At 39.4% G+C, this 27,334-nt stretch overlaps 1 protein-coding gene across 1 annotated transcript in view; it reads right to left on the reverse strand.

The window, feature by feature from the left end:
* Slc9a9 (solute carrier family 9 member A9) overlaps positions 1 to 27,334 on the reverse strand; it is a 521,392-nt gene that overhangs the window by 323,009 nt on the left and 171,049 nt on the right. The window lies entirely within an intron of this gene.

The following is a 27,334-nucleotide window of genomic DNA, read 5'->3' on the forward strand; positions in this document are numbered from 1 at the left end:
TTGGCATTCGCTCAGATACTATCTTGCTTTGATTTACAAAAGACAACCACGAGTTTACGAATTGAAGTTTTAAAAAAAAAGGTTATAGAAGCTTATGTCCATATATTAAAATGATCATGGGAGATAACTGACTGGTCCTTCAGTCAGCTCAGGCTCAGCAGTAAGTGGGGCTTAGCTCTAGAAGGAGTGTGGTTCAAATGTGCCTCTGGCTTTAAGACTAGTGTGGCTGGTGTGTCCCCAACTCTTGCTGTGACACAGCAGCTCTTTGTCTGGAAGGCTCCAACATCATGATGCTGCAAAGACAGAAGGGCCAAGGTAAAACTGTTGGCAGAAAACTGAGCCGGTATATCTTCCAGAGGGGGAAACAAAGAGATTCCCCTGATAAAATCCTATGCTAATGTTTCTAGCAAAGTCACATTGGTGACAGGGGCACCGTTGCCCTCCTTCCCTTCTGTGCACACAGAAGGCTTAGTACCTTTTGATGTCAGCTGGATGCTGCTGTTAGCCACAGAGCCAAGTCACCCTGGACCCACCTCACTATATATAGCTGGCAGAGTCAGAAGCCTGTTAGTTTCTGGTCTCTGATACACTGGATATCAGTTGGCTGGTGCATTGCAAATTATGAGTCATCACCACTAGGTGCAGGAATCTAGTGGCGACCACATTATAATTGGTTTAGATACAGCTCTTTTGAATCTTAAAATAAGGCCCATCCTTTCAAAGAACAGATTAAACACACTTTCTTATATTACGTATCAATCCCAGTTCCCTCTCCCTCCTTCCCTCTCATGCTCCTGACCCCCCTCCCCCACCTTCTATCTACCCCTCACTCCACAGGGAGGTTGGTCCCTTCCAAGAGATCATCAAAATCTGTCAAGTCATTTGGAGTAGGGACTAGGCCCTCCCTCCTGCCTCTAGGCTAAGGGAATATCCCTCCATGGAGAATGTGCTCCATCCTCTGTCCCTGGCTGGATCTGGTGTAGGCCATTGGCATGTTCCAGCTAGCTGTTCTGTGTGAACACTGTAGAGCAAGCTGCTGGAATGTCTTTAACTACAAGATTCATCTTTGCTCTCAGTGAGTAAGAAATTGGAAAAGGAGCCAGTCCAAGCTGAGTGACTAGGACCATCCCATGACACAATAACTGGAGCCAATGATGATGATTATGATGATATAATGATGATAATGATAGTTATTAGTAGCAATAGTAAACGAAGCATGACTATTTGTTGAGTATTTATTCACTTTTGGTTTTTTAAGACAAGGTTTGTCTGTGTAGCCCTGACTGTCCCCGAACTAACTCTACAGATCAGGCTAGATCTGTACTCATAGAGATCTGTCTGCTTCTACCTTCCATATTCTGGGATTAAAGGTTTGCACACACACACCCTGGCCATTTGTTGTGTATTTATCATGAATTCATTGGATGCTGAAATAATTTTCCACACCAACTTACAGGAGCTGTATGGTGGTCTATTTCATCCAGGAGGAAAGCAGGTGTCTGGGAGCCTTAGTATTTTGCTCAGGCTGCACACAGGCAGTGACAGAGGCAGAGGAGATGTTCATCTTCATTCACCCAATTGGGAATCTGTGCTCTTTTCAATACAGCGCTCTACTGTCACTCACTTCTGTCATCTACACAGTTCTAAGTGTAGAGAAGTTTGATCGCCTGGCATTACAATGCAAACCCAAGAAAGAGCAAGCAAACAGTTTGAATGCTACCAAGTGTACAAAAAACTAGAACTAACATTTAAGGAGGAGAAATAAAAACCGTTTTTCAATACTATGGCGGAATGAGTGCAAGGCTTTGTATAGTGCTCTGCCTTTGAGCTACATTCATAGTGAAGAAACATTTCTTAAAATATCCCCAAACACCAAAACAATTCTGCACAAGTACCCCAAAACAAATACTATGGAGATGATGAGTGATGGCGCTAAAATTCACTCTGCCCCTGGAAATCTTTGATGTTGGCACCGGCTGTTGGCATTGGAAAGATTCTCTCTGTGCCTGGTGTAAAATGCCATTTTCCAGAGATTATGGGGATGGAAGAGACATTAGAGACATTTACAGATCCTATTACAAGATGGGTTAACAAATATAGGGTACAGTAGCTGAACTGTAGAATGCTTGCCCAGCACTGGGGAGGACACAGTTTCAGTTCCCAGAAATGCTACCTCAGAAGCTGGCAGAGTTGACTTAGCAAAGTGCTAACCATTGGCAAAGCTTAGCACAGATCTCACACTTCCAAAACTCTTGATTTAGGGTTTTGGACACCCCCTAGCATACTCCTAGGATGTTTAGTGACACCTTTTAGATGATCCTGTGGCTATGGGTAGCAAATACGGACTACTGAAATCAAAACAAAACAAAAAAACATAGTGGAGATATCTCACAACTTAGAGATGGATAAAGTCCTTTTAGGGAAGACTCCCAAACACAGCAGACTAAAGCTGAATTAGACAAATGGGATTACATCAAACTCTGTCACAAAGTTTTACAGCAATGGAAACTATCAACACGGTGAAGATTTGCAAGTGACTCATGTCACAAGGTGTCAGTTGGCATCTAGAATATGTTAGGAACTCAAACACCCAGTTGTAACAAAACCTCAAATAGTCCAGTTTCAAACTAGACAAAAGATCTACGTAGGGCATTTCTAAAAATAAAGTCATACAAATGGCCGACAAGTCTGTGAATAGTGCTTCAATGCCTTTAATCACCATAGAAATGCAAAGATGACAACTGCAAGTAGGATCTTGCTATTGGGCCAGCTGATAACAAAAAATAGCAAGTGTGGTGGATGTCAGTACATAAAGCCATCATGGGAAGAAGTGTGGAGAATGATCTAAAATTTAAAAACAGAACAATCACATGACACAGTAATCCCACACTGGGGTGTGTTGCAAGGTATCTAAACTCCCGTACACTGCAGTATTCCACATGGTAGCCACGATGAAGATCCAACCAATATCAGTAGGTGAAAGGATGAAAACAAGTTGAATATTCACACACTGGAGTATTATTTACCTACTAAAAGTAGATAAAATCCTGTCATTTATGATAATGTGACTAGACTCAGTGGAACATTTTCCTACATAGAAAGCCAAATAACACATGATTTCATTCCTTTGTGGAACCTGTGTGAGCCATCTGGAAGAAATGGGAAGTGGAATGGTGACTAACCAGAGGCCACAGGAGATGTGGGAGAGGAGGTGTAGCAGGAGGAAGGGTTTGGCAATGTCTGAGTTGCTGAGTTGCTATAGTGGGATTCTGATGTTGTTGCTGAGTTGGGTAATAATGACTGCAGTGGATTATATTTAAAAAAAAAAGTGCATCCTGAGCATTTTACCAGCAAAAAAGATAATTTTTCGATGTGGAAGATATACTAAGTACCTGTGATTTGTTAAGCATACAATGCACAGACCATAGAACATCATGTATATTACACATTAACAAGTGTAATTTTTTACAGTTATAATTGTGTAAGTGTATGCAATTATTATGTATCCATTCAAAAATTCAAGCTGGGCATAGTGGGTCACACCTGTAAGGCTTAGGCAAGGAGGGTTGTGGTAAATTGAGGCTAGCCTGAGCTACATTTGTAGTGAGTTCAAGGCCAGCTTGGGTAACACAAAACCCCATCTTTCTTCACACAAAGAAAACATTCTCGAGGTTGATGTTAAATTAGATGATTTTAATCATTTCTTTTTGCTCAGTAAATTAGACATTATTTAAGTGCCTGCCAGAGAGATATTCAGCGTCAGAAGAGTGAACAGTAGAGACATTACCCTCAGGGTAATGCAGGAGACCGGAGCCACCCAACAGCTAGACCAGAGAAGGTCTGGCATGGTTTCTAAGATGGGTGTTCATAGGTTCCATCCCAGAAAAGACTCAGGCAAATGACTTGGAAAAATTTTATGTAAAAGAGTGTTTCTACCACTGTGAATAGTCTCTAGATAAGGCAGAAATAAGCAGTGACCCCACTCAACAGGATTAGGCCAACTATTTCCTCTCTCATAAATAGCCTTCTACTGGAGCAAGCCATTGCTAAGTCATTCACCCAGTGGGTGTGGCTAATTTCACATCACCAACACTGGCATAGCCAGACAGGGCAGGCTGTACAGAAGCTCCGGACTCCTCTGGGTGTCTGCCTTCAAGAGGCCTGTTCATTCTCCTTTCATTTGTTTGTGATAAAGAAAGCACAAAGTGTTTTCAACATTTAAACATCAGGGTTTATATCATCACATAAAAAATGAAGATCCCTATTTTTCTTGAAAATTTAGACCCATTTGCTATGGCCCTATTTTCTACAATGCAGTAACTAGACAGAATTCAACAACATCAGTCACCTTCAGATATATTAAGTATAGGCAATCTGAGTCTTTCTGAAGTCCATGTTACCCATCCTGGCCTAGCTCACTTGTCTGTGAATCCTCAAAGGGCTAGAGTTCAAAGCAGAGGTAATTCAGTGCGGGCTCAGGACACCTTGCCAAGGAGCTGGGTCTTAGTCCTAAAGTGTTAGAAGATACCATAGGGTTTGAAACAGTGCACTGACCAACAGGAGTGGCTTTTGTTGAACAGGACTCCGAGAGCATGAAGAGCACACAGAAGGGCACTGGGACTGGAGGCTGTGAGGCCAGTAAAGACTTCATTTGAAGACATCCAAGAGAGGATGGAAGATGACAAGATGAATCCTGGAACATTTGCAGACGGCTGAGCAAGGAGAGAGACTGAGATTCAAGTAGATGCTGGACTAATGGAATGGTGGACGGAAGGGCATTCATACCTAGCATTTCCCACTCCTTACCAGGATAGCCTCAACAGAGCCCTGTGAAGTCAGTATGTGTGTGCTTAACATGTCTTACTGACTTATTTACACATTAGAACATTTAGGGATGTGGAAGCGAAGGTACAGCATAGAAGCCCTTTGAAAAGACTGCCTTGAACTCATGGTCATGGTATTTGATAACAAGGGTGGAACCTATAAATCTCCAAAGGGAGAAAGCTAGTCAGAAGACTTGGGGTCCAATGTACATCCCATGTTTTAAAATTCTGGCAGATACAGATAACCATATACTCTACAGTGGTTGAAAATTGTGCAGAACTTTCTCAATCTTGCCTCCCAAACTACACTAGGTCCTGATGTTGGGAGACAGGTCACCGCTGGGCCAGCCTGGCACCGAGACAGGATGCCTAGCATTATTCTTAGATTTCCTATATGCACTGCAGCCAAGTCATTTCTCAGCTGCCAGAAAGACTCCTGAGTCTTCTAGCACATCCCCACCTAACAAGAAGGCTCGGCCACCTCTCAAAATTGACATTCCATGTTCACTCGCCAATGTAGAGATGATCTCCAAAGAGTTATTTGTTTGAAAAGAGGAAAAAGCAAGTAGAGAGAATTCCCTATAGGTTTCAGCTCAGTGGTTTTTCAAATAGAGAATGGACAACACAGGTCTAGCTCATTTCTCTGAGGAGAGGAGAAATGGCAGTTTCTACAGAGAATCACATCAGAGGACCGAAGCCACACTGCCAGCATGAGGGGTGGGGTGGCCTCTCAAATCAGCTTCATCATGGCAGTGACAAGAACCTCACAGAACACACAGATTCGCCCCAACAATTTACCAACACCCACTTAACTCACCCATGGGAGCTACAAGGGAAATTTTCCAAGTCCTGTATTTCATTAGCATTGAAGGAGTAGTTGGAGAATGCCCATAAGGAGTAACCAAAGACAAGGGGAAAGGCAAAGAGGTTAAAAGGGAAACCTAGGACTCGGTGGCTCCACAAAGATCACACAGCTTCTGGAGCAAGGTAACACACAGTGCTCAGTTTGGGAGAACACTTGTAACAAATAGTGTAATTTCGTGTATAGGAGAAAGAAAAGAAAATGCATTTACAAAGAATGATTAATATTTAGAAAGGGTGCTTACTTGACACAAACTCCAACCATTATACTTCACTGATGAAAATAGGATTTTCAAATTTTGCAGTAATTTCCATTTTATGCATAATGCACGAACATTTTCTGAGCACAGCAGCCAAGCACCCATATTTGTACAGAGGCTTTACTTGAGTTCAGTGTGCAAGGGAAAAGTCTCGCCATGCCCTAGATAAAAATTCATCTTATGGTGTCGGGCTATGTCACTCCCAAGGGAAGGCATATAAATCTTCATTTTACCAGGAAAATAGCTTTGTATAAGAGGATAAACTAGTCCCCCTTAATCTCCACTACCTTCCAGCTGACAACAGCAAGCTGCACACATGTTTGGCAGTTTGGGAATAAACTGAGTGAAACAAAACAAAACAAAACAAAACAAAAAACTTCTAAACATGACCTTATCTTTCTCAGTATCTCAGTTGGCTCTGCTGTATCCAACATAAGAGGCTAAGTAATACAATATCTGGTATCTTATGGTTAACAAAGGGCTAATCTCATTCATTTTACTCAAAAGTTTCATGTGTGATTTGTTGGACATTAGAGAGGCCACATTAGTTGCTCAGGATTGCAGGAAGTGGCCTCGGCTAAGCTTATTCATGGTGGCTATGGGCCATTATCTTCTTACTGACCCTGCTGCCCGCTTCTCAGCCTTGACTGAGGGAATCCTTGTCCCTGATGGCTCCTGTCTCTAAGTCATGCTGTAGTCCTTGGGTTCATCTGCAAGAAGTTCATCTCCTTTCACGGGATCTCTTTGATTTCTTTCTTTTGACGTTTATTTTCATTTATCTCACTTAATTGTAGCAAAGACCTTTCAGTTTCTAGGCAAGTAGCTTACTTAGCCTTCCTCAGTGCAAGGTTTCTCATCTAATTAGGAATATGAAATATGTATGTATGTATGTATGTATGTATGTATGTATAATAGGGAGATTGAGATGGTTGACAGAAATCACATTCAGAATATAACATACAGGAAATAGATAATATTAAAACATCAATGAGGATATGCTCTGGTAGGTCATCAGGGGAATGTGGCTGACTAGAGCCCAGCAGTAGAGTGGCTGAAGATGAGGCTATGAAACACTGGAGGAGGTAGGGTCCCCCACACAATTCCAAGGAATGCTTCAGTGATAGCCCAGAGGGCTTGAGCTTGTAACTATTCTTTGAAACTGGAAAAAAAATATGGCTCCCTGTGGGAGGGGAAATATGTTTTATTTATTTTGAAGTCAGTAACCATTTCTTCTCAAGTTGGTCGGGGTAGAAACAAAGAGGAAAACAAAGGCAACCTTTTGGTATTCTTTCCAAGACTCATCTTTGGGTCACTTGTCAGTAAGTAAACTTTCTAGGGGTTTTAGACACAATGTTATAAGTCCTCAAGTCAATCAGCTAATATGGTAGAAAAATGAGAGCTTAGAGAAACAACAGAAGAACCACTTGTCTGGTCTACTATGTCCTAAGAATAGCAGAGATGCTTCTGGATGTGACCATGGGTGACAAGGATTTATTCTCGTCTTATAATGTGGCTATCTCCTGGCAACTTTAGGAAAGTCACAAACACATCACACACCAGTGATTGCCCTTTTGCTCTGAACATGTCAGTTTGCCATGAGTGAAAACTATTTTAAATTGTGTATGTCTGGTGTGTGTGTGTGTGTGTGTGTGTGTGTGTGTGTGTGTGTGTGTGTGCATGTGAGTGCAAGAGACCATGGGGCCCAGAGGCATCAGCTGACCTGGATGCAGTTGCTGAGAACCAAACTCCAGTCCTCTTCAAAAGCACTATGTGATGATAACCACTGAGCCATCTCCCTAGCTCTGAGAAGTGATTCTTGTAGTGTCAAACAATTCTTTTGTCCTACGTTTGTATAGTTATTTTTGCATTGTGTGGGTATATATGTGTGTGACATGACATGGAGCATGTGTAGTTGTCACAGGACAACTTGTAAGAATTGGTTCCCTCCTTCTACCACGTGGGCTCCAGGGTTTAAACTCAGATTCTCAGACTTGGTGGCACATGGCATCCTCTAACCATAGACCCACAGCACCAGCCTCACAATTCTTTTTGTGATAGAAGCTAAAGTAGTTTCTTTCTGCCTGATTTTTTTGAAATTAATACTCACTTATTAATGATACAGTTTAAGGGGAAAATTGTTGAGGCCCCAGCTTGAGTTTATAATGAACAAAATTTAAGGGGTAAAAACAGAGTTATGATTTGTAGCTCATTAAAAAAGTTTCTTCTTCAAATATTACAAACTGCTATTTACTGTGTACTTTCCAAACAATACAAATTGTCATTAAAGAATCTGGCTATTAATGATTAAATATCATATAAAAAGCAATGATGACACAATAATTAATAATTCAGGGATTGATTATGCCAAAGGGCCCTCCAATACACATCAACTCCCTTTCTGCAGCCTGCTGTTGCTTGATGAATGTTGATGTTTTATTCTACATTTTATTTACTTCTCAGGCCCATATCAGCTGCTGACCTGACAAAATTGCCATGTTTCTCAGGAGTTCAGCCCTTAATAAAAATAATAAACAGAACAAAATTCTGAACAGAACTCACGGTTAAGCTACCCGAAATATTGGAATTTATTGCTACACAAATCAATATGCAATTACTTAATTTTGCCTGCATCTAGCTCTAAACTCTCTGTATTAATCCACAAGTTTCTGATGAGAGGCCAAGCATCTTGCGTAAATCCACACACAATTTCATAGGGATTAAAAATAATCCCTGCATTTGGCTCAAAAACTTTAATACACTTTTGAAAACAGAAACAAACTTGTTCAGTGGAGAACAGCAGGGACAGTGAGTGTGACCAGAGACTCCAGAGCACAAGTGGGGATTTGTATAAGAGAAAACATTTAATTCTTAATGGCTTTCCTTTTTTCTTCATATATATATATATATATAAATATATATATATATATATATATATATATTTCTTGCTTAACATTAAAGATGACTGCTTGGATCCCACCAGGGGTGGATGGGCCATGTTAGTCCAATGTCACCCTTGTACTTCTCCTGCAATAGGGCATAAGAATAAAACACATTATCTCAGCTCTCTCACTTTACAAGCTCAAACTCGGATGAAACTCAGGGCTCTGTGCTTGGGTTAAAGGGGAAAGATGGGAGCTTTTTAATACCAGCTAACCATTGTCAGGTAAAATCTCCATGTGCTCTCCCTATCTTACTGAATTTCCTAGCTTTTTTTTCTCTATTTTTTTTTCAAAAGAAATCAGAAATCTGGATATTTATGTTGTCTTTATTTTTAATTTGGGCAACAAATGCAAAGTTTTTAAATACCTCTATCATTCAATGCTGAGAATCTTCCACAAAATACTAATTCAGTGACTTGAAAAGACCCAGAGCAAGTAAACTTGAAACTCCTCAGAGATGTCCTGCTGTCTTCTGAGATCACCAAATCCGGCGAGTGTTGTCATCTAATGATAGTGGAATCTAATCATCTCACAACTGGACTGGATGACCGTAAGCTCACATTGAATCTATGATTCCAAAGAGCGCTTTCTCTGGAGGCTCAGAGATGGGAATAAATCCGTATCTACGAAGTTATTGAGCATGCTTGCCAGCCGGGTGACTTTACAGAATGATTGCCATGTGCAGATCAGGGAGCCAGAAATGGTGGAACATGTATGCAATACCAGAATTTGGGAAGTAGAGGCAGGAGAATCAGTATCAAGAGTTCAAGGATAACCTTGACTTAGTGAGGTCAAAGCCAACATTGGCTATATGAGACATTGTCTGTCTGTCTCTGACTCACTGTCTCTGTCTCTTTCTCTCTCTCTCTCTCTCTCTCACACACACACACACACACACACACACACACAGGGTATGTACATGCCTTGGAAGGATCTTTTTGCTGATAAAACAAGGCACAAGGCATAGGACAGTGGAAGTTAAACGAGAGAGCAGCCCAAGGTAGTGATAGTGATAACAGAATGCTACTGAAAACAGGGGTGCATGGTACACAACAGGAGTTCATCCTGGGCATACAAACTGGCCATATCTGGTTATGTCTGAACATCACAGTTTAAAATGCAAATGGAAGCTAAAACATTTTAGGATGCCATCAATCTTCCTTAAGCCCTAGCCCCGTATCATCTTAGCTTGATATCCTGGAATGTCACACATCTACATTAGCTGACTGGCCCGCAAAGCACTTAGATCTTCCATTGCCAGCAATAAATTCTGAGTTGATATAAACATATTTTTCTAAGACAAGTTCATGGTACATACATCTAATGCCTCATAAACATTTTTATGTGGCTAGAAAATTGGGTAATGCATCTTCAAGTGAGCTGCCTTGATCAGATGCTCTGATGTTCTCAGATACTGATGTGAAATGCTCTGCTGACCTGGATCCAGCTCTGATCTAGTGATGGGCTCTGACAGGACTGGTTAGAGCCAATCTCTTTCAGAGCCACTGATTAAATTCCCAAGCTAATCATTCAGACGACTGGTTGGCTGGCCCAAGATTGCAATTTTCAATCAACTGTTCTGGCAACAGAGATGTGTGTGTCTCATTTCTGGGGTTTTACTCTCATCATTTATAAACAGCTTTTCATCACACAAACACATAGACTTCTGTACACCTTTTACCAGTATCTACCATGAGATCTCCATTAAGTATCTATCAATCACTCATTCATTCATTAGTAGACAAAAACCTGCTGCCAACCAAAGTGAGCCAACTTTTATTCCAACTATATATTAGAGGAATATAGCCTTAAATGCTATTGGGTAAATAGGCAATGTGATTTTATTCATATTAAAGTGTATTTGTTATTTAAATCACTTTTATTATCAAAGTATAACAGTAATATAACTATGTCTATTAAAGATTAAGGCAATACAGAAGTGTAAAGAGGGCAGTGCCTAAAGCCATTCTATTGCAGTTACTTGCATTTATATGCCTATTCAGTCTTTTGTATAAATGCCATTATGTAATGTACATTTTTCAGAAACGTTATAATTTGTAATGCTTTAGAGATCTTTTTATGAAAGACCCTGGATTTTTTCATCCCTTGCATATAACATGATATATTTAATCTGTTCTTTATCAATAGACATTTTGGCTATTTACTTTTTTTTAATTGTTGGCAGACTGCTGCAATCTATAAATATCTTTGTTGATATAAGCAGATACCTTCTTGAGGTAGGCTTCTCAAACTTGCTTTGTTGGGTATATTTAAAACTTATGCCAATACTGCCAGAAAGAACATGAGCCCAGTTGTCCTCAAGCTTTGCAACACTGACTATGTGTATTCAAAGCAATATATCCATATCTGTACATAATACACAGAAAGTTATACATTCATCATATCTTTATAAAATGTTACTGCATTATCTTTTCCACATTGATTGTGTGCTTAAGATATTAATACTGTCAAAGACATTACAGATAATTTCTTGTAGTCCATCTTCTTTTTCTACTAAAGCTATTTATTTTTAAAATTCACATATAGGTATAATGACTGTTTTTTCTTTATTGTTTATATGGATTTTTAAATATTTTTGTGTGCATGTTTTCTGGATGAATGTTCATGCACATGCATGTGTATGAATGAATATGAACGTGGAGGCCAGAGGGAATCTTGCTGTATCACTTTCCACCGTATGTGTGTGAAGCCCCGGTCTCTTCACTGTACCTGGAGCTCACCAAATAGCTAGCTAGACAAGTGGACCAGCATGCCCCACTGGTCCTCCTGTCTCTCTCCCCCTGCCCTTACTGTAAACACCAAGGCTACAGGCATCTGACCTCTATGCTTGGCTTTTAATTTGGGTCCTGGGAACCTGACCTCAGGCCCTCATGCTTGTACTATAGGAGCTTTATCAACAGAGCCATCTCACCAGCTCAGTTTCTAGTTTTGAATCAGATGACATCAATGTTTAAAAAAATCACTTAAAAGACTTCCTGTTTGTTTGTGTTCTTTTCGAAGCATTTTAGTTCTGTAATTCTTGCAATTTGTTTTCAGAATGGTGTGGATTAGGTCTTCAACTCTTCCTCACAGTAGAACAGCCCTACCCCATTTATTAAAACCCTCAAAAGTGATTGTTATTTATGTTGGAGGGACAAGTTGCCTTAGCTGCACACTCCACACTTAGAAGGAAAAAACGTGCTCTGTTTCTACCTTCTAAAATTGGATGTCACTGGTTAAGTCAAAGTTCAACCTCATTATCTCTGCCTATGCACATGACTTGGATTTCTTTTCTGAATGTCTCAAGTGTCTTTCCTGAAACTCAAAAGATGCCATCTCTGCATCTCTCATGCTGTTTGTAATTCCAAAAGAAACCGACCTAGCACCCACCCAGTGGCTTTTTAACCCTGTCCATCCATTTTTTTTCCATATTTCACAAGAATGACATATGTATGCATGTATGTGTGTGTGCTATTGTGTACAGGTGCCTAAGGAGTCCAGAAGAGGTATGCCTTAGAACTGGAGCTATACATGGTTGTAAGCTGCTTCACTTATATTCTAGGAACCTAATCTTGCTCCTCTGAAAGAGCAATGAACACGCTCAAGCTCATCTGTTATATTACTGAGCATCTTAGTTCATTTTGGTTTGCTGTAACAGAATATCAGAGGATGAGTAAGTCTCTCTCTCTCTCTCTCTCTCTCTCTCTCTCTCACACACACACACACACACACACACACACACACACACACACACACACACACACACACACACACACACATATATATATATATATATATATATTTCTTGCAGTTCAGAAGGCAGAATACAAGATCAAGGGCCCATACTGGGTGGGGATCTTAGGCAGTAATGTCCATTGTAGAGTGCAAGGAAGGATGAGTGTATGAGAGAGAAAGACAGTCTTACTCATGAGCTCACTTGTGATGATAATGACATTAATAGTCGTAAGAGCAGAGATTCATGAACTCATCACTCCTTGAAGGTCCCACTTCTCTGCCTTTTGCTTTGCCAAATAAATTTCTAATATTTGAAATTTGGGAGTCATATTCAAACTATAATCCTGAGTTTTTGAGACTATTTTGTCCATTGCCAAGAGTAAGGCTTTTCTTTGTAGATATTTTATACATTTATTATTTAAAACTCTTCTAATTATTTTGGACTTGTGAAGGTTGCTCGGAGGAAGGTAATTATTATCCTTGATGGCTGTGGTTGGTTTTTGTGCCTTGCTGTGCTGCAGAGCCGAATTTCTGAGTTCACTAATATTTGGTCCTTTGAGTATTTTGTATTTACTAATTCAAGTTGTATCTATGAAGTAGTTTGTTTTGATTTTCATATTTAAAATTCCTATGTTTACTTTTGTTTTATAATTTCAATCCTTCCCCATGTAATGAATATCTTGGCCTTTTGTACCCATCCTAGTAACCAGGTTTGCATATGTGAAGTCTGATTTTCTAGTTTTACACCCTCTAAAGTTTATCTGATCTGTTTATGTAATCCACAGCTTCAGTTCAATCTCCCTTCTAAACAGGTTCTTCTTCCCCTGAGTATGTTAAAGCTCCCACTTGGGTGAAATGAGAAACTTGACAGATTCCATGGAGAAGTAAGACCCACCCCTATCTACATCTGAGGAATGTTCAAAGATCAAGAGTTTTCTATCAAAACTTTTATCAGAATTATTAATAAAATAATACACATAGTTTCTTCCATGACTTTTTTTCTTATGAACATGACAAGGCAAGACTGGAGAATAGACAAGGTCTGATAATCTCAATGGTTACATTCCACATCAAAATTAATATTCCAGTTTCTACAGAAACAAACACATGAGGATAGGAATGCAGAAAGATGCAAAGAACATAGCTACACACGTTGAGGTAAAGATTTAAATCAATACCCTCAGATATGACACTGACATTCATGGCACTGAGACACGTTTGACTGTTTAACTGTCATTTGGAAAATAAGTCCTTTGGCCTGGGCTATTGTGTTCATATATCCAGTTTGAATTCCACACCTCTGTAAATACCAGATGAAACTGCATTATAATTCCCATATGACAGGAATATGCAGTAGAGAGTGGTCTGGATTTCATGTCTCATTTCACATAAGAGTTTACTGGGCACCCAATCTACTATATTTTTGATATGAGAGGTGTGACATTGTTAACCTATGGAGAACATCTAAATGGTGAGCAGATTTCTTCCCTTGCCTTACAACACTGCCTGCCATTCCACCAGTGGGTAAAAAACGATGTATCTGTGTGCCCCTGAGACAGAAAAATTGATCAGAGCTCCCAACTTCTTTCTCATAAACAACTGATATTGTAAGGCTATTAGCATGGAATTTGGACATTCAGGGACAGTTCATTTATCATCCAATGGCTGGTGAGGGTGCCAGGCCTCTCAGCCGGCTCTGAAAAATGGGTCCTGGTTCATCTACTATTACAGAACAGCTGCTCTTTCACAGAGTTTAATCAGACTTTCTCAGCATCACATGCCTCAGGAAAGCAGAACCCACATCAGACCTATAACAAGTCTTGTATGTAAATGCATTATGAAGCTCAAGTAATATGAACAGATTATATTCTCCAGGCCAAGTGGGATTTTTAAATTTGGGTCAGAATTATGGCTGAATATTGATGTGGACTCTTGCTCCTTGAAAAAAAAATGTGGAAAAGAATTTAGAACAGGGTACAAAGATGTTCTCCTGGTTCTGTAGAATGAGAAGTCAAATTTCAGTTTGTTAGAAATAAACTGTGCCTTAGGAGGAAAAAGTCTTAATCTAGAGCTACTGAGTCTATCAAGTTCTGCCTTTTTATTAGGTTGTTCCTTTTACCCTGTGGTATTAGAGCCCTGACTTCCTTCAGACTCTAAGTCTCTGATAGCCCACCAACAATTCAGCATTCAGTATTTTCCATCACACTGTCACTAGAAGCTCTTAAGTCTTTGGGAAGCTTTCCTGATAGGAGGGCAAAGTCATGGTTTATTCTTGTCTTATACAGCCTGTTATATAATACACACTATCATCCACCACTAAGTACCATCCTATCAGTGATTGTCATTGGTCATGGCAGACTCAGAAACCAGAAAACACTATCAGTTCTCCCAGCCAGATACTGAAAGACACTAGCTAGAGACAAAAGTTGGTTTTGCATCATGACAAAAGGACAGTGCATCACAGAGGAATGGAGAAGAATCATGGAACTAGAGATCACAGTTTACCATCACATCTCTGTGCAGTGGAGAAAGGGCTGGTTCTATTTATCCTGTCAAACTTTGGAGCAGTTTTGAATGATCCCAAATATTATTGTATATTCATTCAGGTAGTGGTTGCCAAGAACTCAAAATTTCAGGTCCCACTGGAAAGTAACATCATCTAACACACCGGTCATCTTCTACCTGTCCCCATGGGCCCATGGGTATCACACACACCTCTGGATAGTATTTGCTCCTTCATGCAAATCGGGTGCAAGAAAGGCTACTTGAAAAAAGGTGCAAGAAAGACCATGTGATCTTTGGGGCTTTTGAAGTCCCAATGACAGTAATTTCCTGTGGTGAATTAATAAAGTGGATGTTGATTAAATATCAGAAGTAGCTTGACTCCAGAAAGAAAATGAACCCATCCCACCAGCATGGCTATTCTCACCCATGGATCACTAATTTCTTTTGTTAATTATAAGAACCCTGGTCCTACCTACTGCTGCCTCGTGTATAGGCTGTTAAGCGAATCTCATTCTCTTATGGCTGGTTTTTCTAGGTTTAGACTAGGGCACGGTGTGGAGCCTGTAAGCAAGAGGAAAATTTTTTAAACTGTGGGCTAAAAGGAATAGGAAGTTCCTGTTGCCTAGGAACAAGGCATGGCAGAAGATAAGCCCAGCTTCCTAGCATGAGGTACCACTTGTACAGTCCAAAATGATGAGAATACCCAAGATTTCACAGTAGGGTCCCATTGTACAAAGTAGAGAAGTGTGGCCTGTTCGCAAACCCTCTTGTACCAGCTTGAGAGATGTCTTCATGAGGGAAATCTGGAGTGCTACAATAAGTAGGTCTTTGCTGTATCTCTACTGTGTCCACATTACCCCCCTCCCCCGGCAGCTATCTAATATCCATTGTCTTTGAATACTGTAGTAGATTTTGGAGTCACTGTCTACCCAATTCTCTTTCTATTCATCTTCATTATATCTGCCACAGCCATTTCTCATTTTATCTGAGTGTTTCTGCCAATACTTTAGTTTAATGTCTTCTGTTCTTCATTTCTTACTGAGTTAACCTTCTTATTTCTATTTAATTACATCCCTTGAAAGATCTCTAACTGATGATATGTGGATAGTAAACTATGAAAGTGTATTTCACTTTTAGTTTTAAATTACATTTTTGTTGAATTTGGGACTTGGGATATTGGTTATTTCCCACCAAGCCTTGGACACACCTCTCTTCTTGGATTCATTTATTCCTAATGATGACACTATTCTCGAGCGATTTCTAACTGTGAGTGACCTTCATACTAAAAACCCAATCATACTTCCCTGCTTCTCTTAAGACTTGCACTTTATCTTTACTGATCTTTCATCTCACTGCACTTCAATCATTTATTCCTCCCACTCCTCTTAGTCCTTCCTCAAAGGTCTTTTACCTTTTCTTCTTATCTCCTATTATTTTACTTAGAGTTTGATGCTTTCTAATTAATGAGTCACTATCTGATCAAATGCATGCATTCGCACACACAGGCACACACACACACACACACACACATACACACACGAGGGGGATTTAAAAACAACTAAAAATTAAAACTTATTAGCTAAAGATTAATTTCCACTAATCAAGCTGTAAATACTATGCGATATTTCAATTTGCCTCTTTACCTCTAGATAATTATTATTCACAATCTCTTCAAATACGGTCTCACATCATTCCCTTTCATTTCCTCTTCTGAAATTTTTACTGATATCTTCTGGATTTCTTTCTATGGTATACATTCATATCTCTTAACCAACCAATACATTCATTCTGGACCATTTGTCAACTTCATCTTCCACTTGCCAGTAGGTTTATAATATGACATTTATGTCATCCATTGAATTTTTAATGTCAATATTTGCATTTTCATTGGCAAAGCTTCATTTTTGCATTGAGTTTTTCTTTCCTCCCCATTCCTACTCTTCTATTGACCTTCTCTGCCAGTTTTAATATGCTCATTTTATACTCTTCCTCAGATTCCATGCCTTCTGGGTACTTGCCCCTGACTTCCTCTCCTCTGCTTGATTCCTGGTTTTATTTCAGGTGGAGCTGTATCTTTTAGTGGCCTGATCCTCTTTTGTGTATGAGCTCATTTTCAGGAAGAATTGTTCCATTTTTCCTGTGGAATTTTCATGGCTCTGTCTAAGACAGTATCACTTTGGAACAGGATTATATTGTTTTATTGGTGAAAGCAGAGTGTGGGTGGGAACATTGTTTTAATTGTCTTCTACACCTTTGCTTTTGATTTACAGAATTATATTTCAGATTTCACACTGCCTGGTCCAAGGCTTTTGATCTTTTGAATGCCAAGCCAATGGCAAGCTTCCTTACCACTTCTTAAGGTTGGCAGAAGAGCAGATGAGGCTGAATAAGCACTCTGAAAACCCAGACCTTATTCAATCTATTTTCTCCAAAGCTGAATTATCAAAAGACAGGGATGGGACTCCAGTGCAGGGGTGGTTGAAGCTCCATGAGAGCTTGTACCCAATGCAAGAGCCTCTGAAGCTACATGACAGCATGCACCCAATGCAAGAACCCCTTAAGCTACATTACAGCATGCACCTAATCCAAGAGCCCCTTAAGCACACCCACACAGTGGGCTTTTCCTATTCCTGCTGTGATTTTTCTTTTTTTATTGTTTGTAGCATACAGAGTTCATTGTTCTATCCTTTAGTTCTAACTACAGAAAAGAAGTTTTCTTTTTAAGATAGAACATTTCTTCAAGCTTTTTGTAGCACTGGGGCCTTTCTGCTTCAATGCATCATGTTATGACTGTGGCAGCTACAGTTTTGGAAAGTCTGTTAGAATTTTCTTCCCACTGATTTCTTCTCACAAGCCTGCAGCCTCAGGGTTAGGCAAGATTCAGATCTGACCAATCGCCATCTCCTAATTCCTTTGGAATACTGTGTAATCACTCTAGAGGGAGATCTTCCAAGGCAGGCAGAAGCAATGGAGACTTTGTGATTGATATGCAAAACACTGAAAAATGAAGTGTTGTTTTGAGATCGAAATGGGGGATATTCTCTCCCATTTAACAGAAAAAGCAAGCCACCTATCTACCTGTATGAGCAAACACAGAGGCTTACCCTCAGAGAATCAGGGTGATGCTAGAAAAGAAACAGCCACATGGGATCCTAGAGCCCAACATGCCCCAGTCAGCTCACCTCTGAAACATAGGCCAACAAATACCCTTGCTTACATTAATTTTAATTGTGTCTGTCACTTATATCTGACTTAAATATGTAAATTAAAGTACAATGGAGTTGAGACAAAGAACCATCAATATGGATTCACAACATTTATTTATTTATAGTCAGTAGACCATTTTCTCATTCGTGGTATGGCATGAGCAAGCCAAGTTCTACATCATGGGGCTGAGTTCTGAAGAAGTAGCAAGGCAATGTTAGATCTAATCTGAGTCAAGAGATGGAGCAGAGTCACTGGATAATGCCAAAGTCAGAGCCTAGTGATCTGAAGAGGCATTAAAAGTTAGGGTAAAGGAGAGGGCAAAGTCAAGGTCAGGAAACAGGATCAAGAGTGAACAAAACCCAAGAGTAGCTTTGGATAGGTGTGAAGCACCCCATGGGATTGTCTGAGTCACTGTCTGCTGAAGTCAGTTGCCCTGGTCCTATTTAAAGAGCCCAGGGAGCCTTTTCCACTCCTGCCATGTGACACCATCTAGTGTTTAAAAACTGACATTAGCATAGAATTGGTTGTCTGGACAGGAGTCCTCAGGCAAAGTGAGACATACATATTTTTCTTTTAATTATGCAACACAATGAGTATATATCTAGACAGCCATCTAAACAAATGCAATTCAGGCTGATTATTAGTTTCCAAGCCAAAATTAATTTCTGAATCACCTTCAGAAAGATGTGTCAAGACATAAAGGACTCACTTTTAAGCTAAGCAGGTTCGTGAGAATTATATCCCTGGGTTGTGATGGCAGTTTCTGCTCACACTCATCCCCTTCATCAGCAAGGTACACCTTGTCATCAAGTTCATGTTTCCCAGTAGGAGCCAATGGGAGACATGGAGCTAATGACAGTAGCTAACAGGGCTTTCCAAAAAGTTGGAAGAAGCACAATAAAAATGATTAAACATATGTCTTCTAGAAAGGCTGTTAACGAGAGAATTAATAAATTAAAAGCCCCTAATTGATTCACTTCAATTATTGGAGAAACTGCCAAACAGTTTGTGTTGTGAGGGACAGAGAAAAGTCCAAGTTGCTTATAAGGCATTTGAGGAGAATGAATGGGATTTCCTTAGGGATCTATTTTTATGTCCAAGTTTTACAACTCTTCTGAGTTGACTTTTAGGGAAATGTTTACTTATACATATTAAATCCTGCTGTAGTTATTGTTTGCCCAACTCTCTGAGGGCAGGGATGGGCAACTGTATCCAGGCAATCTATAGATTGCATGTACAGGTGCTGAGCATATTTTTTTGAATAGCTGAATAACAGCTCAAGGTTCCTTAGTTCCATGGTTGAGTCTCTCAGCATCCTGCTAACTTTCATGTTAAATTCCCCTCAAGAAGCACAGGCCTCAAGGATTGTGGTCTTTCAAAATATCACTTGTGGTGAAGTGCCAAGCATTCAGTGGCATCACACTTACTGTGACATTTCCTAGCAAAAAGTTGCAAGCAGCACAGTACCTTCATTGAGAAGGGGGAAATGGCTGCTCCGTTTCTCTCTCTTTTAATGAGCTGCACTGAACTTCCTTATCAGTCTTTGCTTTACAAGGCATAAAGGCACTTAGTGTGTATTTTTTACCCTTTGAGAGCCTGCTCTTTACGGATGCCCTTAGTTTATCTCTAAGAAAACTTGGAGACATTTATACACTATGGAGTTACTTTAAAAGAACAAGTTCCAGCACCATGCTGTACTTACCACTTCAAATATGTAAATTATATTTGTATGGAAATAGTATGCATTTTATATATGGTATACAGGTAATTTACACACAAATAACAAAAGTACTTCACTATATCTTCACAATTCTATGAAAATGAAGAGATAACATAAAATATATAATACAATTATTATAATACAAACTTTGTCTGGTTAGAGTGTTTTGCCAACTTGAGTCAAAGTAAGTTCTTTAGGGAAGAGGGAAGTTCAATTGAGAAAATACTTCCACCAAGTAGGCAAGTCTGTGGGGGTATTATCTTGATTAATCATTTATACAGCAGGGCCCAGCCCACTATGGGCAGTATCACACACAGGCAGTTGATCCTAGACGATGTACAAAAGCCAATCGAGCAAGCCAGTTAGCAGCATGCTTCCACAGTCCATGCTTCAGTTCCTGCCTCCACATTCTGGCCTTGTTTGAGTTCCTGCCCTGACTTCAGTCAATGAAGTAAACCTTTCCCTCCCCAAGTCGCTTTGGTCATGGTCTCTATGACAGCAATAGAAAGCAAACTGGTACAGAAATATGATGTAAGTATAGCCATACCCACATATAGTTGGTGCTTTTGTTTTGATATATTTTTTGAGACAAATTCTTATTGTATAGCTAAGGCTGATCTTGAATTCCTTTGTAATTGGTTGGAATTCTATAGTCAAATGATCTTCCTATTTAAATTTCCTAGTATTTATTAAGTATAAATATTTTTATTAGATACAAATATTATAAATTATGGTGCTCTGTTTGTCTTAAAGTATATTATTCATCTTTTTACACCTATATATTTCCTTTTCTATTGTTTTTAAATATGTGGAATAGGTAACATCAACGCAAAATTTTGCTGAATCTCCTGGCAATCATTGTACACAACTTCATGGCCTCAGCTACTTCTTAGGATAAATTTCCACAAGTGTAGTTCCTGATCAAATGACTCAAAGCCAAATGACTGTTACTCAATATTGCTAAATTATCTTTGTAAAACTTTTATCACTTTTACTCTTTTGTCAGTAACATGGGAGGGTTCCTGTTTCTTAGACATCAACTCTATGGGTTTCTATGCCATTGTGACTTCTTAATATTTGGAAATTTGCTTGTTTAAAAAAGATACATGAGGGTTTATTTAATTTTTCATTTGTTATTAGTGAAGTTTATCTTATCCATAGTTACTGGCCATTAGAGCGTCTCCTTTTTGTTTATTCTCTATATAGCTTGCACATTGTTCTATGATGGTTACCTCTTATTACTGATCTTCGCTGATGAGAGCAATAATAGAAGCTAATGTTTGACAATGTACTCAGTGCAACAAGCTAGGTTTTTCTAATCTAATGAGGTATGTTATGCTACCATCCCTCATCTCTGAAAAGCAACTAAAGCACCAAAAGGTTGAGTAACTTACCCAAAGTAACAGTCTTAGTTACTTTTCTATCACTGTGAAAAAAAATAAGCAAGGTAACTTGGGAAAAAAAGCATTTAATTTGGGGTCCAAGGTTCTGAGGGTTAAAGCCCATGGCCATCATGGTGGAGAGCATAGCAGCAGGCAGGCAGGTATGGTACTGGAGCAGGAGCTGAGAGCTGACATCTTAAGACAACAACCATGAGGCAGAGAGAACTAACTGTGAATGCCATGGACTTTTGAAACTACAAGCCTGCCAGTGAAACACCTCCTCCCAGAAGACCACACCTCCTAATTCCAAACAGTTACACCAACTAGGGACCAAGTATTCAAACATATAAGCCTTTAGGGGTCATTCTCATTCTAACCACCTCAGTAACTTATCTGAATGTTCTATATTGAGAAGGTTAGCAATGCATCATGCATATTATAGAGGCCATTTGGCTTTCTTTGGTCAGTTTTGCTAAAGGTTTATTAAATTTGTTTATCTTTTAAATGAGCCAAAGTTTTTGTTTGAGTCTAGGTACTGTCATTTTTTCTTAGTCTCCAGTAAATACTGCCTTTTTATTTTGTACTTTTCATTAATGTTTTTTTTTAATTTGACCTTCCTTTTTATTTATAAGACTTTGAAGTGCATCATTTGGTTATTTATTTGAGATGTCTGTGCTTCTTTTTTTTATTGATAAATGAATTAAAATGCTTTTCTTGATTTATTTGTTCATATCTCCTCAGGATGAGTCTGTGCAACAAGCACTTTACAACTTTAATATACTTCAACCTCTGTTTCTTGATTTGTAAAATTTAGCCAATATATATCTTAATTACATAAGATATTCCTAATGGGGGAATCGTGTGTAAACATGGCTATTCTTTATATTCTTTGGATCATAAAACTCCATATTTATGAGGGACTACTTTATTAGAAGCATGTCAGTCAAATGAAAGCAGAAAACTGTGTAGATATAGCAATAGGGATTAATATGAATGATAACATAAATAGAAAATAATTCTGTCACATATTCTTCCTAGATTATAGAGATACAGAGATTTTTCAACTATACTGCTTCATTTATTGCTCAGTTAACTTTGTAATGTATACTAAACAACTACTCTAAACTTTTGCATAAGCAAACAAAGTTAACTAATGCCATAGAAGACTGCTGTTTTGCTAGGCTAACTTTTGTTATGTTTCTATCTAGTATTTACTTTTCCTCACTCATGGTAATTTTACCATGTAATAATAATTCTGCTTTCCCCATCGCTGCTCATTTGGTTCCAAGGGAGGTCACTTTCATCCCTAGCCTCCTTGTACATGGCTTAGATGGGTGAGCCATGCTGTGTCTTCCTGGCCTCAGTGAGCAGTCCTAAGGCAGTAGCTTTTTTTTTTTTAGAATCTATAAGATGTGGCAAAACTTAAGGCTGGAAACCATGGGGTAATGTTTCTTGCTCTGTTCTGAAAATGAGGCAGCTGTCTCCTAACCAAAAGGGGTAACCCCCAATGAAGGACCGAGGAGGGAGAGTTGTGTTTCTTTCACTACTGGGCCCTTTACAGAGCTGCTTCTATGGCTGCTGCTAATTTACATCAGCACTCAGTCTGTTTGCTTACAATGGTTGAGTTGGTTCTGTAAAAACTGTACTGATTGCACAGTTAATTAATGGGGATTCTGACACCAGATCTGACTTCTAATTGTGGCTTCTTTTGACTCTGCAGTGCTGCCTCTGAAATTAATGCCTTTGTTTAGGACTCAAGCATGCATGCCCCTCTAGATCTCTTTGCTCTGTCTTCTGCCTCCTTTCAAAGTCTATTTAACAAAATTCAGAAAGGCAAATCCATCACATACAATTCATTCAGTATAAACACATTTGGAAAGGATATTCCAAAATACTAGAAATCACAATGTGGGTCAGAGATAAGCTAATTTCAGAACTTTTGTGTTAATTGAAGTTACTTTTATTTCAGGACAAAGAATTGCTGGGTCACTTTAAACCGTAGGAGCATAATACAGCACCCATCATCATGTGCTATGTAGGAGAAATGGAAAAATCAAATTTAATTATAAATCAATGCTCTGAAATGAAGAGGACACCTAATCTAAGAAGCAGTATTAATTATAATATTTGCTTCATAGACTATCAAAGAAAAGTATCTTTAATCAAAACTGTCACTAGATAATAGAGCCAACTATTGTTATAATTTTAATAACCAAAAATGCCAAGCATTTAAACTAAATGGAATGGATACTTCTTAAGTAAAATTTTGGCAGATGAAGGGAAGGTAAATGGCTATAGTTGCAAATGATTTGGGCTTAATATGGTAGTCTCTATTAATCCATGGTTTTGCTTTTCTGCAGCTTTATTAATCCATAGTTTAGTCCAATGGAATTGTTAAACAGGAGCTTCCAAAAATGCACAGTTGGTAACTTTTAAGAGTTCTTTGTAGCTGGGTAGTGGTGGCACACGCCTTTAATCCCAGCACTTGGGAGGCAGAGGCAGGTGGATTTCAGTGAGTTCAAAGCCAGTCTGGTCTACAGAGAGAGTTCCAGGATAGTCAGGACTGTCACACAGAGAAAACCTGTCTACAAAAACAAAAACAAACAAACAAAACAGCTCTTTGATTTTATGCCTTGTTGCTAATTTTCTACTTCACCTAATCTACAAAGTTAAAGTTAAATTTTATCATAGCTGTATTTATATAAAAAATTACATCTGTAGGCTTCAGTGTGATATATTTAGATAATTATGAAAATCTTGAAATGTAACCCATGTAGATAAAGGGAAAGACAGTGTATACCCAACTTAACATAAAAATTTTAAACTTATTTTTCCATGATGCTTGCAAAAGAATAATAGCCCCATGGCTGTTCTTTTGGTGCAAAACTTTAGTTGTAGGGGTATATATATTGTGCTTTCCAAAGTTATTATCTAGAAATCAGACATACATGCAAACCCATGCCAACTGGGAATGGAAAGGCATTAATAGCGTTGGAAAGTCCAGGCTCTATTTGGGAGCTGGTAGATTCTGAAGGAAGACACTGTGGTGAGAATTGGAAGATGTGCCTAGGCAGAAACAGAAGTTGGGAGAACAATGCAGGAAGAGGGATTTTTGTGTGAAGACTTAGACCTACCACCCAGAGGCGATCAAGTGTTGTGTGTATGTCAGTAGAGAGGGAAAGAAGGGAGGAGGTTTTAACAAACTGTTAGTGAGAAAGTCAAGGAAAATCTTCAAGTAACATTGAAGTAGGGAGATGGAGTTGATTGGAAGAGAGATTGAGATGGGCATTAGAAGAAGATGTGAACAAGAAATAACATGAAGAGATCAATATGTAGGATGTAAACTAAATTGAAGAAGCAAGGAATACCAGGCATGACTCTTTCCTACTGAGAAAGCCTTACATCCAATTAGACAACCGTTATTCATTACTCCCAAAATAAAAGTGTCACTCTCATGCCATTAAGGCTGTCTGGCAAGGCTGACTGTTGCTATGGTGGGGAGGCTTTACAGCTGGGTAGATTATTAATCGTTTTTTCTTCCTTGGCACCATGCATACTACCTTCTGGTACTATGAAAGTTAGTTCTCAGGGAAAAGGCTTGCAGATCATTTCCAGCTCAGTTCCTCCAAGCTGGCTAATTAACCATGGCTGGACAGGTCGTAGAAACTAGAATAGAACTTACAAGTGCAATCGTTCTAAACCAATATAATTTATGTTTTCTAAATACTCAAACCCACAAACAAGTGTAGCTCTTACCCATCCTCAAAGAAGCTCCTTTTGAAACAAACACATACTATACAGAAATTCACAACTAGTCAAAATGCAGAGAATAAGCAATCAGTGGGTGCCTTCATCCAACTGATACATTGACAGCACAACTCCCATACCCAAGGCTTAAGGAAAATTATGGAAGAAGAGAAAGACTACAGAAGTCAGAGGGACTGGAATGCCCACTATGAGTTAATGTCTTCTAGACATGACAGAGAAGTCACACCTATAAAATATCTCAATATGATTGATTAAATAAGACCTGTATAATGAGAAAACCAATTGACATCCAAACATGGATGAGGAGTATTTCACAGGGCCTGTCCCCTAGACGAAAGGTTATAAGCAATCAGTGGATGATGGTGATGATGATGATGATGGGAGAGAGAGATAGAATCAGTTTTCTCCAGAAAAAGGCCACAATGAATTTCAATGAATTTTCAATCCCAAGTGGACTGCCTAAACACATTTACATATGAGCAACACTAAAGTAATTCAGTAGGTTGTGTGTACACACACACACACACACACACACACACACACAATTAAAGAGGAGGTCATGAATTAGAGAGAAATCAGGGGGACATGGAAGGATTGGATGGAGAGGAGAAAGAATAGAAATGATGTATGCACAGTTCTCATTATAAAATTCTCCAATATATTTTTAATAAGAAGTGAGTGGACAAGTAAAAAGAAAAACACATGGAAAACAGTAAACAAGGAGAAGAGGCAAGCACTAGGAAATGCTGGTGGATAGAGAGGCCACACACACACACACACACACACACACACACACACACACACACACACACAGAGAGAGAGAGAGAGAGAGAGAGAGAGAGAGAGAGAGGCTGACAATCAAAAAAATCTCATGACAGTCAGAGACCCTGGAGGTTCTCATGTGTGGACTTTGGGAAGTCAAATAGTCTTCCTCAGGTATAGTTTTATTTTAATAGGAACTCACTGTTTTTACACTGCACAGTGCCAGAATAGCAAAGCTGAGGACTTGAGGGCGTCAGCTAGAATGTCAACTGTCTCCTGCCCAGAAAGGAAGATACCTTGTCAAGATACGTGTATTAGGTATGCCTTGTTACTGTGACCAAAATACCTGAAAGAAACAGCTTGGGTTTAGAAAGATGAGTTTTGTACAGTTTCAGAGGGTTTAGTCTGTGGATGCTTGACCCATGTGTTTGGACTGAACATCATGGCAGCAGGGGCACATGGCAAATGTCCCTGGCATACCGGAAGCGGGGGCGATGGGTGCTGGTGGTGGGAGAATGGGAAGGGTTCAGGATCTATACCATCAAGGACCAGACTCAAGGGATCTGTCTCTTCCACCTGCAGTCTACCCAAGATTTCCAGAGTCCCCAATAATACCACAGACTGAGGAGCAACTCTCTAATATTCTTTATGCTGTGGGGGGTGGTCAGGCATTCTTTATGTTTAAGATTTATTTAGACATGCCCAGTTGCAGTTGGGTTAGGGAGGCTTAAATGGACTCGAGATGGAAAAGAAGCAGTTTCCAGTGTCCCAGGCTTATACTCAACAGGGCGACATTCATCCCCAAGTCCTTATTTTTAATGGAATCCACAGCGAGTGGCAAGGCTGGGCAGAGGCCAAGCCTGCCTTGGATGGAGCTGTGTGGGTCGCCCCGCTCCTTTGTGCTTTAGTGGTTTGGCTTGGCCTTTTGTGATTTGGCAGCTCAGGAAGTAAAAATGAGAGACTCAGCAGATTTTTCATTTTTTCTTCTTCAAATATTCCTCTAATGTTAGTACTTCTGGGACAAGGATTCTTGGTGTCCTAATTAATTGTTCTTGATGTTGCTTTCAAAGCATCCTTTTGCATTTACAACTCTGCCCACGGCTTTTGCTTTTATTTATACGTGCTGGTAATTACCTGCAACACAGAAAAGGCCCTATGTGTCTCTGTGGCCAGTAAACATGGCTGAATTCAGTGACAACTTTGGAGGGAGGCAGCCTTAAGAAATGTCAACCGGCAGAGGAAACTGGAAAACTAGCTGGCAGGGTTACGGCTCTGCCTGCTTCTCATACCCATCCCTGAGGCCTGCCTTAAAAACCTTTTGTTACTTCCCAATACATTTTCAACTGCATTTGAAGTAATTAATGCTGGGAAT

This window comes from Phodopus roborovskii, unplaced genomic scaffold (assembly GCF_943737965.1).
Source record: "Phodopus roborovskii unplaced genomic scaffold, PHOROB, whole genome shotgun sequence".
In the NCBI taxonomy this organism is placed as follows: domain Eukaryota; kingdom Metazoa; phylum Chordata; class Mammalia; order Rodentia; family Cricetidae; genus Phodopus; species Phodopus roborovskii.